The 15,520-nt window shown below is 39.0% G+C and overlaps 1 protein-coding gene across 3 annotated transcripts in view; it reads left to right on the top strand.

Annotated features, from left to right (window-relative positions):
• The first annotated feature begins 281 nt into the window (after positions 1-281).
• The window catches only part of myo6b (myosin VIb), a 103,775-nt gene continuing 88,536 nt past the window's right edge, over positions 282-15,520 (top strand). For 2 of the 3 annotated variants that reach the window (XM_061968327.2, XM_061968326.2), the window contains exon 1: positions 283-511. The gene's annotated coding sequence lies outside the window, so the exon portion shown is untranslated. Of the gene's footprint in view, positions 512-15,520 lie in introns of all 3 variants that reach the window. The other variant, XM_061968328.2, reaches the window with a different exon arrangement.

Genomic DNA, 15,520 nt, shown 5'->3' with positions numbered 1-15,520 from the left:
AATTAAGTATTCATGGCTCTCAAGGCAGCTAGCCTTTGTCGTCTTGTTTTTTTGTTGTTTTGTAATTGCAGTTAAACAGTGTATACCGTTTTTAATACGGGTACAATTCGGTATGGGTTTGGAAAATGTGGTCATGTAACAAGTAGAATTAAAGGATGTGGCAAGAGTTATTCACTCTGGAGGATATTTTGCTGGCGTAAACAAAACTCTCTGAAACAAGTAATTCCGAGCTGCACCTAAACGCACCTCGAACTCTTCAACAGTAGAGGCGTGACGTCACGGGGGCAAGCAGCTTTCATCGTCTTGTCATCCATTGAACGGTCGGGTCAGTCTTGACTCGGACATAAACACCATTGACGCCGAACTCTTTTCTGTCTTGTCACTCAAACCAATGAGGGAACTTAAAAAGTCACATTTTGAGTCTATTCTTTGAAGGATAAGCGGTGAAAGTATCCCCCACAGCTTTTACCCACAATTGTACACCATTTGGAGGATAGGCATACTGCAACAGGTAAGCTACACGTTTATATATAAGTAATTCTCTTTTTTAAATACATGTTTTTTTAATTAGCAGCTCGAGACAATGAAATCATCTTAATTACTTTCAAGTCTGAGATTGACGGTGTTGTCATCCGCCAAAGTGAGCGAAACGGCTACTTTTAAAATCTAGATGACGTCACAACGAGGCAGGGGTGCAGCTAGAGATTTTGGGGGTTTATGCAAAGTGAGGGGGGCTTTACAGCTTTTGAGAACCCCCCCTTTAAACCCCTGAAGTCCCTAGTTTTATTTGTAAAGTGCCTTTTAAAAGTCCCTTTGTCCCAATTACCTATAAAGTATTTTAAAATTCCCTTTATCACTTTTCACTATCACCCATAATGTATTTTAAAATTCCCTTCATCACTTTTCACTATCACCTATAATGTATTTTAAAATTCCCTTCATCACTTTTCACTATCACCTATAATGTATTTTAAAATTCCCTTCATCACTTTTCACTATCACCTATAATGTGTTTTAAAATTCCCTTCGTCACTTTTCACTATCATCTATAATGTGTTTTAAAATTCCCTTCATCACTTTTCACTATCACCTATAATGTATTTTAAAATTCCCTTCATCACTTTTCACTATCACCTATAATGTGTTTTAAAATTCCCTTCATCACTTTTCACTATCACCTATAATGTATTTTAAAATTCCCTTCATCACTTTTCACTATCACCTACACACAGTTTGGTTACAAAGTGCCATTCTGCCTGACCTTTTAAAGATATAGGCTACACCTCTGAACCTGTGTGGACCTTCCTCCTCATCCTGATGCATTTTCCATGTTCCCTTGCCTGGCAGGGAACAGGAAACAAGAGGCAGGAAACATTTCTGTTCCTGTGTCCGTTCCTATGATTATATGCTTGCTTTTCCTTCTCTGACTAACACAGACAATGATGTCCCACTGATTTGCATTTCCTTAAGTAATCACTTAATTTTTTTTTTTTCTTAATTTTGTTAGATTTAGACTGCCCCCCTCACCCCCACCTCCCAAGCCTCTCACCTCCATTGTCTGGATTAGGGTCAGATACTAATAGGATTTAAGGCTCCAGAATCAACATTACTCATGAGGATTGGCCACAGTTTTGTGTGGAACACCGACACGTTTGATGCCACTTTTAGGATGATGCCCGCCTTCTTAAGTCATAGACCAGATTGGTTGATAGTTTGTTTAAAAAAATATGGTATGTATAGACAAAAAAAGTGTACTGTGAATCATGAAAAGTCAAGAATACATAAGTTTTTTTCCGTCCTCAAAGAAAGAAATACATCAAAATACCGTATTTTCCGGATTATAAGCCGCTTCCTTTTTCCTACGCTTTGTGCCATGTGGCTTATGAAATAGTGCGTCTAATTTATGGATTTTTCTTCGCTAACGGCCATAATGTTTTGTATTCAACATATAGCTTTCATAAAACACAGACAAAAATACTGAAAAGGTGTGTTATTGTTTGTGCTATGGCGCCTGCTATGGTGGAATAGGGGTTAGTGCATGTGCCTCACAATACGAAGGTCCTGGGTTCCTGCTCAGTGGCCTTGCGGTTAGACTGTCCGTCATGAGTTCAAACCCCGGCCGAGTCATACCAAAGACTATAAAAATGGGATCCATTACCTCCCTGCTTGGCACTCAGCATCAAGGGTTGGAATTGGGGGTTAAATCCCCAAATTGATTCCCGGGCGCGGCCACCGCTGCTGCTCACTGCTACCCTCACCTCCCAGGGGTTGAACAAGGGGATGGGTCGAATGCAGAGGACACATTTCACCACACCTAGTGTGTGTGTGAGACGATCATTGGTACTTTAACTTTAACTTTTAACTTAACTTTAACTTTAACTTCAATCCTGGGCCCGGGAACTTTCTGTGTGGAGTTTGCATGTTCTCCCCGTGACTACGTGGGTTCCCTCCGGGTACTACGGCTTCCTCCCACCTCCAATGACATGCACCTGGGGATAGGTTGATTGGCAACACTAAATTGGCCCTAGTGTGTGAATGTTGTCTGTCTATCTGTGTTGGCCCTGCAATGAGGTGGCGACTTGTCCAGGGTGTACCCCACCTTCCGCCCGAATGGAGCTGAGATAGGTTCCAGCACACCCGCGACCCGAGAGGGACAAGCGGTAGAAAATGAATGGATGGATGGATAGTGCCTTGAACCGGAAGTACAAGTGCCGTTTCGTCGTCCATAGTGTTTCTACTTGTATGGTTTCTTCATTTATCAATCCTAGCAATGTTTGTAAGTACGCTTTACAATATATCTAAAACAAGTCATAATTCATAAACCGTCACATGTTTGATAGTGGTGTTTACATGCATATTTGTACGTGCTATTATAATGTAATCAATAGAGGTGGCAATCTCTGGGCACCTCACGATTCGATTATGATTACGATTCAGGAGCTACGATTCGTTTAAAAATCGATTATTAATGCATTTTTAATTTATGTATATTGGGGAAGTTTTTAATTTCTTTTCGTTTCACTAAATAAAGTTAAAAGTTAAAGTACCAATGATTGTCACACACACACTAGGTGTGGCGAAATTATTCTCTGCATTTGACCCATCACCCTTGATCACCCCCTGGGAGGTGAGGGGAGCAGTGGGCAGCAGCGGTGGCTGCGCCCGGGAATCATTTTGGTGATTTAACCCCCAATTCCAACCCTTGATGCTGAGTGCCAAGCAGGGAGGTAATGGGTCCCATTTTTATAGTCTTTGGTATGACTCGGCCGGGATTTGAACTCCCAACCTACCGATCTCAGGACGGACACTCTAACCACTAGGCCACTGAGTAGGTAAAATAAGCGTTTATCACTTGCAACGAACAGTTAAAATAATTACCATTACATTTACTGAATTATTAGAAATGTGTGCACAACTGGAACATACACTATATTGCCAAAAGTATTTGGCCACCTGCCTTTACTCACATATGAACTTGAAATGCCATCCCATGGAATTGTCCAAAATGTTTTGGTATCCTGGAGCATTCAAAGTTTCTTTCACTGGAACTAAGGGTCCAAGCCCAACTCTTGAAAATCAACCCCACACCATAATTCCTCCTCCACCAATTTTCACACTCGGCACAATGCAGTCCAAAATGTAACGTTCTCCTGGCAACCTCCAAACCCAGACTCGTCCATCAGATTGCCAGATGGAAAAGTGTGGCTCATCAGTCCAGAGAAGGCGTCTCCACTGCTCTAGAGTCCAGTGGCAACGTGCTTTACACCACTGCATCCGACGCTTTGCATTGGACTTTGTGATGTATGGCTTAGATGCAGCTGATCAGCCATGGAAACCCATTCCATGAAGCTCTCTGCGTACTGTACGTGGGCTAATTGGAAGGTCACATGAAGTTTGGAGCTCTGTAGCAACCGACTGTGCAGAAATTCTTTGCACTATATGCTTCAGCATCCGCTGACCCCTCTCTGTCAGTTTACGTGGCCTACCACTTGGTGGCTGACTTGCTGTTGTTCCCAAAATTTTCACTTTTCTTATAATAAAGTTGAGCTTGGAATATTTAGGAGCGAGGAAATTTCACTACTGGATTTATTGCATAGGTAGCATCCTATGACAGTTCCACACTGGAAATCACTGAGAGCGGCTCATTCTTTCACAAATGTTTGTAGAAACAGTCTCCATGCCTAAGTGCTTAAATTTTATACACCGGGCCAAGTGATTAGGGCACCTGATTCTCATAATTTGGATGGGTGGCCAAATACTTTTGGCAATATAGTGTAGATGCCCTATAATAAAGAAGATGGTCGATCTCTCTGTGAGGTGGCTCGCTGCAGTCAGACAAATTTTAGAAGTGTCTGCATTACTTTATTTCCAATAAATACATTGATTATCGATTATTGACGTTTACTAATCGATTTTATATTCGTCCACGTCCGAATTGCTATGCATCTAAAAATCGATTATTTCCCCCACCTCTAGTTATCAAGTTAGCATTGTAAGCATTAGCTAATATGTTAACACATTTATAGGTGTCTGTGTTAGGGTAATTAACTTATAATTGCATTATTTTTGTATTGTTTCAGTTTCGCAATTTCCTCAGTAAATTCACCAAAACGTCACCGTGGCGTTATTGATTAGAGAGCTTCCGCAGCTAGTGGGTACATGACGACAATTTCTGTTTTGTTTGATTAGCCGTTTTACTGCGGTGTTACAGGCACCATTTGGAAACAATTTAGATATGTAAAAGAGCTGCGCGATTAATCGACATCGGATCGACATTGAGGTTTTTGTTAGTGTGATAAATAACCGCAAGAGGCAGAGTTTTTTTTTCTTCTTCTCTGTCATCACTGGCATTTGAATGACAGACATTTTCGCCAATTAGAATTGTTGAGCCTCACGTCCTTTGCCTCCTGGCCAATCAAAAGTGTGTAAGGAAAAGGAAACAGCAAGTTTGTGTGCTCTGCAGTGGAGGCAGCCAGTTCGTCAATAATAGACTCCTTGGAAAAAGTTTTAATGCTGACTGGGCTGCTAGTTAATAAATCAATCAATCGAACAATAAATGAAAATGAAGTCGAAATACTTTGCCGGCATCGATAAACTGCTATGTCCAGGTGTGTTGGTTTTCTTAGTCTCCGGCTTCAAACAAGGAGAAATAGGTCTTACCCTCTGCATCGCTCTCGGCACCTGAGTGCATTTATTTAACAGTAGAATTAACAGAACAAAGTCATTCACAATTGTTGTCTTGGTAGGCGTAGAGCAAAACCACTCGCTTACAGGATTCATGGACATTGCCTCTCTACTCGCGACTCGCTAGTGAGAATTTCCGCAAACTAACAAAAATTTGAATAAAAATATAATTTCCAAAACCAAATGTCCCGTTGTGGTTATATTTCAGCTTCAATCCGTATTGGCAATACGAGCTTATCAACACAGACAAACGGGCGAACTTGCCGTGATCACGTGATGGCAACAAAAGTAGACAACCTGAACTAGTTTTTAGTTCAATATTTATTTAAGTTATTTGTTTTCTTTCAGAAATGAGTCCATTTTATTCCTTTGTTTATTTATTTATGATAACAAAGGTATTTACCTTCCAATTACAGTACAATGGTAAGCAATTCTACAGTAATAAGAAATAATAGTTTATATCCTTTTGGTTACTTGCATTATTATTATATATTGATTAAATTATATTATACATACTGTATAGTTTTTATTTTTATTCTACACATTTTTACAACATTGGAAATCATTAGTAAAATGGAGGCTTCTCAGAAGGTAAAATAACTCCTGGAAATGACTGTCTTAGAATGGCCAAATGTATAGATGTGTGTGTCCAAATTTAAGGAAATGGCAGGTTGTCTTCTTCTAATGGATTTATTACGATCTTTGCAAGCTGGGTAACGTTTTATGTGGTCTGGAACAACATGGCACACAAACAACTATGAGAAATGCAGCCAATACTACATACAGATAGTTATTTACCTACATGTAAATATAAATTAAATACACAGAGGACATAAGTGAAGGACATTAAATGAGCTCAAATATACCTACAAACTAGGCATAATGATGCAATATGTAGTTAGCCTAAATAGCATGTTAGCATCGATTAGCTTGCAGTCATGGATTGACCAAATATGCCTGATAAGCACTCCAGCAAATCAATAAAATCAACAAAGCTCACTTTGGTGCATTCACGCACAGCATAAAACGTTTGGTGGACAAAATGAGATAAAGAAGGAGTGGCATAAAACACGTATTTCTGTGGCATCATCGGAGAAAGTTGTACATGTAAACAAACTACAATGAGTTCAAAGATCGCTGAAATTAGAAGGACACGTTTTTATTGATTATTTATTCAGTTTAGAAGCACGATCTGTCCGCATAAGTCTGTCTGCATAAAGCCAAATCTTTTTTTAAGTGAATTATTGCATATTGTTCTGTGTGGCACCGTGAGACAAGGATACGTTGATTGACAGTGTAAAATGAAAATGTCTTCCTTAACTTATTTTCTCAGTTTTATGCATTTTTATGTATAAAGTATAAACATTGCAAATTAAATTTTAATCGCAATTTTGGAGGGAAAAGCGCTATTAAGATTTTTCTGTAAATTGTGTAGGCCTAGTATGTGAATAAACATTTACAAAATCTTTCTGTGTAAGTACTGTAACTTGTTTCACAACATACATATTTTCGGCTTATCGTCCGGTGCGACAAATATATGGAAAAATATTTTTTTCTTCTAAAATTTAGTGGGTACGAACTACAGACCTGTACTTCTATAGTCAGGAAAATAACAGTAATCTGTTCCAAACACACAAAAATATTAACACAAAACTAATGTTATGGTGAATAAGTATCAGCGCTGCACAATTTAATCCACATCAAATCGACATTAAGATTGTAATTACTGCGTTGAATGACCGCAAGAGGCTGAGTTTTTTTTTCACTGAGGGTCACCGGCAATTGAGTAGCAGACATATTTGCCAATCAGAATTGTTTAGCCTCGCGTTTCTTCATCTCTCGCTTCAAACAGGGAGAAAAAGTTCTCGCACTGTGCATCGCTCTCGCCACCTGAGGGTGTTTATGTAACAGTAGAATTAACTGAATATAGTGAGCCCTCTTTTCAGTCATTCACAATCCTAGTCTTGGTGGTCAGTTTACACACACACAGAAAGCACAGACAGAAAGCCTTGCTACTCGCGACTTGCTAGTGAGAAGTTCCGCAAAGGAACAAAAATTAGGAGGGAAAAAAATAGGATTACAATGTCCTGTTGTGGTAATATTTCGGCTTCAAATCGGATGGGCAATATGACACCATCAACACAGACAGACAAACAACCGAAAATGTCGTGAGAACAATAAAAAAGACAACCCCAAACTAGTTTTTCCAACTGGGCAAAAAAATACACTTTAAGATGTTCAATATTTAAGTTACATTTTTGCTTGCAGATGTAAGAGTCCATTTTATTTTTATTTTTTTTCTGATAGTTATTTACCTTCCAATTACAGTAGAGTGGTAAACAAGTCTACAGTTATGAAAAATAAAAGTTTATATCCCATTAAATTATTACTTGCATTATTATGATATAATATGATTACATTACATTATAAAAAATTTTTATTGGTTATTTCTTCAGTTGAAGACCATGATGTAGACAAAAGCTCTGAGTCTGTCTGGATAAAGCCAAATATTTTTAAAAGTAAATTATTCCATATTGTTCTAACGCGTTGCACCTTGAGACAAGAATATGTTGATTGACAGTCTAAAAGTAACATGTCTTCCCTCACTCATCATTTTCGAGTGTTTCTGTCTGTGTTGGCCATGTGATGAGGTGGTGACTTGTCCAGGGTCTACCCTGCCTCCCGCCTGAGTGCAGCTAGGATAGGCTCCAGCACCCCCGCGACCCCAAAGGACAAGCGGTACGAAATTAAAGGGAGCCTGAAGGACAAGCGGTAGGAAATGCATAGATGAAAATATAAAAATCGCAAATCGAACTGTAATGTTAGAGTGAATTTTTATTATTTTTTTCAAAATCGAGCAACCCTAATAAGTATAGTTGTACATGCAGAAAACATCGAAAAATATATACAAATTATCAATAAAATGGACAGTGCCTTGTGGTGTAAACTGTTAGCAATGAACTATAGTCAACCAGTGATGACATCATAAAGGGGTGGTGAAATTCCCTTGTGAGTTGAGGCTAACACAGGTATATATTACCGGTACGGTAAAAAGCATACTGTAATGCTCATATTCTTGATTTTCACCCTTGCTCTGAATGTGTGACTGTGTTTTCATTCTGATATCGTTCTCATAATAGAAAGGTCACACCACTGATATACTGTCGTTCCTTAATCCGGTTCTGAGTTTGTTTGAAAACACTGGCCTCGACCATGGTTTTGTTAGTAACACACGTTGTTTCTACTTTTGGAACATTTGCTATCGTGGAGGTGGGCAGGAGTAATGCAAGGATTTTTTATTTTTTATTTTAATGTGTTTTTAGCTTTTGCCAACCAAATGTGGGCAAGTAGTAGAAAATGGATGGATGCATGGATGTGAAAAGCAAAAATGAAACCAGGCCAACATATGCTTCTATACTTTGTAAATCCGAGGTTACAGGGAAATTAAAGTGGTCACATTTAAAAAATTTAAACACAATGTACTTTGCATTGAAATAATTTCATATACTGTAGATCAGTATGTTATGTTTGAAATTGTCCATGAGCAAATTTGCTTGGATCTAACTACATTTCTCATAGCTGATGCTATGTTGGTCTTTTTTCTACAGAAACGTCAGCCAAGTTGTGTGCGCCTTTTTGTCTTACATGCTTTAAGACACGACGAATGACCAATCAATTGTGTCACCTTTTGTGTGAAAAGCACTAATTTCCGTACTTATTTTGTGGAGCAATCCTGTTTTTTAGGGTGTAATATAATGGAGCCTTTGATGATTTGTTATTATAAGTGCTAATCGATACTGTACTGATTTCCCCACATTAAATTATTTATTGTTTTATCTGAGCAGACTGCAGTCACCGAGGTACCATATCCTAAAGGCATATCCTAAAGAAATGACAAAACAATTACAGGTACATGCAGTAGACTGCAAGTTACTATCTTTACACTGCCTATTACTTGGTTGACTGAACCTGCTGAGTAAGTTAACCCAATAAACTTGAGTTTGAAGGATGCGTCTGCACTTTCCAGCTACTATTGCCTTTGACATTTGACCACAATCCCTCACCTAATTGGATACTACAGCATAACGTCAGCTATTGCCAGTGATGTGGCTGTTTTTGGATTAAATCTAGAGATCTAGTAATGACATTGATGCAATGACTTTACACTGAGGGAACTGCTAGACTTTTTTTAAACACTTGATTTAAACTATCTATTCTATTCCACCTCTACAGCACTCTGAGTGTACACACATGTGGCCTTATCCACTAAGTTGCAAACTAAAAAATGTCATATACTATTAGTGGGAATTGTTGCGCGATGAAGACTGTGTGTTACAACAAATGCAAAAGGGATGCAGACCGCCCTATTTAACTGAGGTTTTTGCGTGTACTGAATGGCTTTGCCATAGAGATACTCATTTCCCACCACATTCATGTGTCATGCTCTCCAACCTCTGGGTTTTTGCAATGAAGTTGAACAAACAGCACACATCTATAATCTGCAATTCTGCACCACTGTTTCTGCAATATAGAATCAAAATCCATACAATAGATTAGGGATGTCCCGATCTAGGTTTTTGCACTTCCGATCCGATACCGATATTGTTTTTGCATTTCCGATCCGATACCGATACTGACCGATACCGATACTGGCCTATCCGAGCATGTATTAAAGTTTAAAGTTATTTAGCCTACTTAGTTGTCAGAATCATGTTGAAAAGGGTTTTAGTACTCTTGATAACAACTAACCAGCTGAATTAGGGGAGTTTGAATAATACACAATGGTTGGTAACAAGAAACTGACCTGTTTATTCAAGGATAAACACAAAATAGACAAAATTATACATGACAAACAGAAATGGCATCATTGAACTAGGGCTGGGCGATATGGCCTTTTTTTAATATTGCGATATTTTAAGGCCATATTGCGATACACAATATATATCTCGATATTTTGCCTTAGCCTTGAATGAACACTTGATGCATATAATCACAGCAGTATGATGATTCTATGTGTTTTGATTGATTGATTGAGACTTTTATTAGTAGGTTGCACAGTGAAGTACATATTCCGTACAATTGACCACTAAATGGTAACACCCGAATAAGTTTTTCAACTTGTTTAAGTCGGGGTCCACTAATTGATTCATGATACAGATATATACTATCAGATATATACTATCATCATAATACAGTCATCACACAAGATAATCATATTGAATTATTTACATTATTTATAATCCAGGGTGTGGAGGGGGGCGCCTGATGTAAGTGTCAAAAAGACAGCCAAAAGAGTTTGATATGAGAATAAATCTGAAGTTAAAATATAGGGTAGAAATGCACCCATTTGCAGGAAATGTAGTCTTGATTTTCAAAATTTTCTTTCAAGGCTTGCATGTCTACATTAAAACATTCTTCTTCATACTGCATTAATATATGCTACTTTCAAACGTTCATGCAGAGAAGGAAATCACAACTAAAAAAATCACTAATTTTTCCATACAGTGTTGATGTGGAAATTTTTGCCTCGGCATTTTGATGGTGTGGACGTGTGGCACCGAATGGAGATAAGCGTCTCGACAGACTTCACAATATTTGAACAATGATGACGAAAACTGTTTTCTCTGTCGTGTCCGTGTGTCGAAAATTGTTATGCGCTTCTTTTTTTATTTGATTTTGTGCGTGGCATAGATTTGCTATGCGCAGAGGACGCTTAAACAGTGCGCAATTGCACAGGCGCGCACCTTAGAGGGAGCATTGCTCGCACGGCTGCGCTAGCATCACAGCTAACGTTAGCCATGCTGCTACCTCTCTGCTGGGAGAGGACGTATACGTATGTGATGTATGTCGTGACAGTATGTGACGTGTGTAAGAAGGTGCGCTTGCTGTCTGTGACAGGGAGACACAGGAAAGAGTGAGAAGAGCCTGTCGTGTACTGCCAGCAGCTAAAAGCAACTGCGTGAGAATTCACAGACCTGTGGATGTGTTGAAGGTGTGCTGGAAAATGCGGAACGGAAATTAGGAAGCAGCAGAAAAGTGGAATGTATTATTTAAATCGGTGCGTTGGAAAACACTGACCGGAGTTTTTTTTTCAACTGGATCTAGATCGGCATTTCCCATGCCTTGCCGATACGCAATTTTTGGCAAATATCGGCAGCCGATCCGATCCAAATATCGGATCGGGACATCCCTACAATAAATAGATAGATAGTACTTTATTGATTCCTTCAGGAGAGTTCCCTTAGAAGCTATGATTAGCATGCTGACAGTGCGCTCTGCAGGAAGGTACACACATGTACATTTGTGTAAGTAAATCTTTGCAAGGCATAATGTGTTTCTGTTTCCTTTGTTTTGTTTTTTGAGAAACCTGCCAAAAAATATCATTACAGCAGAAATTTGTTGACAATGATAAAAAAATATTTTTTAACCAAGCATAAACATGGTTTCAATTTAACTTGACTTTGGGACATGAAATAAGTACATGGTCTGTGTTTTTTTTAATGTCATTACAACAAAATGTACAAATGTTGTCCCTTATGTTGAATCATTATCTCAAAAAGCTTTTGGAAGGATAAATATTGTATTGTAAAGTATGCATTTTTTAAATTGTGTCTTTATCAAATGTAGTAAGAATATCATAATTGGGTTGTTTGCCTGGCTAAAAATGTACTATAAGACAGGATCTAATAAAATAGTGCGTTAATGTGTGAGATTAGTTGTGGAAGTAATTGTGGTTAGTGCGGAAAACTATTTTTAACCAAATAGAATTGTTTTGGCAATGCTTTGTGCAATTGTTTCAGTTCAGAAAGTGGTGGATGAAAGTGACATTGGCTGCAGAGTTGCTCATAATTAAGCAACTTGCCTTGTGCATCCATAATATCTACAGCCTACCAAATACTTTTCTGCATGCAGCCATCATAATACAGTGTTTGTGTGTCAAATAAACGTTGTTGTTCCATATTGGAATGCAAAGAGGAGACAAGTTGTGTGTGTAAAACATTTTTCCAATCAGAAAAAACAAAATGCTTGTGAAAGTCTGATAACTTAACAGGAAGCTTCTCAATTTAAAGGTCACATCTCAGTAGGAACTCCAATACTCCTAGTTTATCAAATATTTTGGGTATGCAGTTCCAGAAGGAATCACAATTTTGAATCCATGGGTACCATTTACCGGTAATCAATCAAAATCTATAACTTTGAGTCATTCATCTTTGTATTTGTTCATGTTGCCCATTTTTAATTATGAGTCTTATTTCTCCAAATGAAATTTAAAATTAGGTTTGTTTGTGTTTTTTTATTATTCGAGTAGGTATGGAATGAGAGTAAGCCCGATAAATACATCTGGATAACCTTTTCATTTTGGTTAAGTAAATACATCCAAGCATTGACACATCTATTTGTTGCCATAAGTTTAGCTTAGTTTGGCATTCTTTAATTTTATTTTCAATTTTTGTTTTCTAAGAGTTGTTTGATGCAATTGTTGTTTTTGAAAGAGATTGCTAACATTTCCACAGCTAATATGAATACATTTGGTGATAACGGGCACACTTGAGGAATGCCCACCGTGATTGAGAAACTTGGAGTTGTGCCTAAGGCTAGCAAGACACAGCTATTAATATTATCACAGTCCTCTAATTATTTCCCCAAAACATCAATCAAACAATCAATCAATGTTTATGTATATAGCCCTAAATCACAATTGTCTCAAAGGTCTGCACAAGCCACAACGACATCCTCGGTTCAGAGCCCACATAAGGGCAAGGAAAAACTCACAACCCAGTGGGACGTCCATGTGAATGACTATGAGAAACCTTGGAGAGGACCGCAGATGTAGGTGACCCCCCCGCCTCTAGGGGAGACCGGATGCAATGGACGTCGAGTGGGTCTAGTATAATATTGTGAAAGTCCAGTCCATAGTGGATATAACATAATAGTGAGAGTCCAGTCCATAGTGGGGCCAGCAGGAGACCATCCCGAGTGGAGACAGGTCAGCAGCGCAGAGATGTCCCCAATCGATGCACAGGCGAGCGGTCCACCCCGGGTCTCGACTCTGGACAGCCAGCACTTCATCCACGGCCACCGGACCTGTGCCCCCCCACGCCCCCTCCCACAAGGGAGAGGAGGGGAGGAGAAAAGAAAAGAAACGGCAGATCAACTGGTCTAAAAAGGGGGTCTATTTAAAGGCTAGAGTATACAAATGAGTTTTAAGATGGGACTTAAATGCTTCTACTGAGGTAGCATCTCTAACTGTTACCCGAAGGGCATTCCAGAGTACTGGAGCCCGAATAGAAAACTCTCTATAGCCCGCATACTTTTTTTGGGCTCTGGGAATCACTAATAAGCTGGAGTTCTTTGAACGCAGATTTCTTGCCGGGACATATGGTACAATACAATCGGCAAGATAGGATGGAGCTAGACCGTGTAGTATTTTATACGTAAGTAGTAAAACCTTAAAGTCACATTTTAAGTGCACAGGAAGCCAGTGCAGGTGAGCCAGTATAGGCGTAATATGATCAAACTTTCTTGTTCTTGTCAAAAGTCTAGCAGCTGCATTTTGTACCAACTGTAATCTTTTAATGCCAGACATAGGGAGACCCGAAAATAATACGTTACAGTAATCGAGACGAGACGTAACGAATGCATGAAAAATGATCTCAGCGTCGCTAGTCGCTAAAACAAATCCAGTGTGTTTCAGCATTAGAAAAAGAAAGTAATGTACCAGTGTGTCAAACACCTTATAAAAGTCTAAGAAGAGCAGAAGGCTATCATCTGTAATCAAATCCCTGTAATCAATATCGTCCAAGACGAGCCTAACGTTATTATGAATGGAGCGTCCTTGGAGAAATCCTGATTGTGTTTAAAAAGCGGAGATGATTATTATGGTACTGTGTGCCTGAGACTCTGGCTAAAAAGTCTTTGGAGTCCTAAACATAAAACATTTTAAACATGGCACAAAGTTCTAAGATTTCTCCAGAAATATCTATGCCCATATCAGCAGAAACCAAAACGGAAAAACAGACCAAAATTGGTGGTTCCATATTCCGACACCGGAACCGGAAGTAGCGATTATAAAGACAGGACCGCGGACTGGCCTGTTTGAAAATCTGTACTATGGTGCCCCATCAAATCCCTTTTTGTCTCCACTTTCGTATAATATGTGCATATAGATATCTGTAAACGTCAGACCTTGTGCCATGTCTAAAATATTTTCTGGGTAGTGTTCCAAAGACATTTTAGCAAGACACAAGTACAGTATTAGCCCCGCTTTTACATTGAAAAAAAACAAACTCCCAGTGTCATTTCAACTCACTGAATCGTTTTGGATCGAATTGTTCTAAAAATGTAAAATCGTTCCTCAATCGTATCGGCAACCACAAATATTGAATCGAATCATTTCACCCCAATCATGATATATTCTACATATTCATGAAGATAAACACGCTAAATGGATTGCGCTCCTTATTTTTCTCACTTACAGTAACAGACAATCTTCTGCGCACAAGTTTAATAGGTTATCTTCACCAGGCGCTTTCAAGTTTGCACGTGTTTGAATATGCGAAAACCTTCAGTAGAATAGAATAGACCAGAACACTTTAATCTCATCAAACCTGAGAGCATGACAACATTATAGGTGGCTACTCTGTTAGGTGCAGTTAAAGATAAAACACAAACAATAAATAACATGTTAAAGGGGAACATTATCACCAGACCTATGTAAGCGTCAATATATACCTTGATGTTGCAGAAAAAAGACCACATATTTTTTTAACCGATTTCCGAACTCTAAATGGGTGAATTTTGGCGAATTAAACGCCTTTCTAATATTGTGACGTCACATCGGGAAGCAATCCGCCATTTTCTCAAACACCGAGTCAAATCAGCTCTGTTATTTTCCGTTTTTTCGACTGTTTTCCGTACCTTGGAGACATCATGCCTCGTCGGTGTGTTGTCGGACGGTGTAACAACACGAACAGGGACGGATTCAAGTTGCACCAGTGGCCCAAAGATGCGAAAGTGGCAAGAAATTGGACGTTTGTTCCGCACACTTTACCGACGAAAGCTATGCTACGACAGAGATGGCAAGAATGTGTGGATATCCTGCGACACTCAAAGCAGATGCATTTCCAACGATAAAGTCAAAGAAATCTGCCGCCAGACCCCCATTGAATCTGCTGGAGTGTGTGAGCAATTCAGGGACAAAGGACCTCGGTAGCACGGCAAGCAATGGCGGCAGTTTGTTCCCGCAGACGAGCGAGCTAAACCCCCTGGATGTCTTGGCTCACACCGTGCCTTATGCCACCGTAGATGATCAAGAGAAGAATATCGACCCTAGCTT

The sequence above is a fragment of the Nerophis lumbriciformis genome, linkage group LG08, assembly GCF_033978685.3.
Source record: "Nerophis lumbriciformis linkage group LG08, RoL_Nlum_v2.1, whole genome shotgun sequence".
In the NCBI taxonomy this organism is placed as follows: domain Eukaryota; kingdom Metazoa; phylum Chordata; class Actinopteri; order Syngnathiformes; family Syngnathidae; genus Nerophis; species Nerophis lumbriciformis.
The sequence above is the reverse complement of the archived record's forward strand: the minus strand, read 5'-3'. Positions and strand labels throughout refer to the sequence as shown.